Source organism: Lipotes vexillifer, unplaced genomic scaffold, assembly GCF_000442215.2.
Source record: "Lipotes vexillifer unplaced genomic scaffold, Lipotes_vexillifer_v1.1 scaffold248, whole genome shotgun sequence".
In the NCBI taxonomy this organism is placed as follows: domain Eukaryota; kingdom Metazoa; phylum Chordata; class Mammalia; order Artiodactyla; family Lipotidae; genus Lipotes; species Lipotes vexillifer.
Window position 1 is genome coordinate 2,522,408 of NW_006777568.1, and position 786 is coordinate 2,523,193.

Below are 786 nucleotides of genomic sequence, written 5' to 3' on the forward strand. Positions count from 1 at the left end.
AAACCAACCAAGGCTGCAGACCGAGCTAAGCAGGCTTGCTGGCGAGCCAGGGCAGGAGGGAGGAGGGAGCCCGCGGTCCGGTCCGGGGCCGGGCAGCGCCTGGAGCCCAAAGTCAAGAGCGAGAGTCTGCGTCTTGCTGGTTCATGCTCAGGGTTCCGGCCGGCATCTCCATCGTCAGGATAAAGAGCCTGTCCCCGTGACCTCAGCATTCTCCTAGCCCAAAATATGCCACAGGAGATGGAGCGAGCGATAAGGGGATGCCAGGAGTGGGGGAAGAGAGGCGCAGCTGGTGTAAATCGGGGAGGACTGGGTGCCTCTGGCTCATCTACAGAGCGGGGCCCTGAGCCCTCTCCTAATGCAGGTCTGCGCCGGAGGTCTGGACGCCCGGTCGGGCCGCTGAACCATGAGCGGCAGTGAAGCCGTTGACTTTGACCTTGTCTGCTTCGGCGCGTAAATTCTGCGGAAGCATCCCGAGGTGAAGTGACCAAGAGAGGGAAGGAACTTTGGGCCAGCCCTGCCTTGGCTGGGAGCCCACGCGATCATTTCACAGGACTACAGCTCAGACTAGGAGGGGTCCAGGCCGGCGCGTTTGGAGGTTTTCCCTTGGACAAGCACTAACCAGGAGGTTCCCTTTCCATTTGCCGGGGGGGGGGGGTGGGGGTAGTGGTGCAAACAGAGAGAAGTAGGAGGGTTTTAGAGACATTTAGGAGCTAAAATGTGCAGGATTTGGTGGTGGGTTGGAAATGGTACAAAGAGGAAGGACTTGTCATGTATGGCTCCCAAATT

General features: G+C 59.3%; 1 protein-coding gene across 1 annotated transcript in view; it reads right to left on the reverse strand.

Annotated features, from left to right (window-relative positions):
- The window catches only part of DOCK1 (dedicator of cytokinesis 1), a 475,984-nt gene that overhangs the window by 257,572 nt on the left and 217,626 nt on the right, over positions 1-786 (reverse strand). The gene's annotated exons all lie outside the window — the stretch shown is intronic.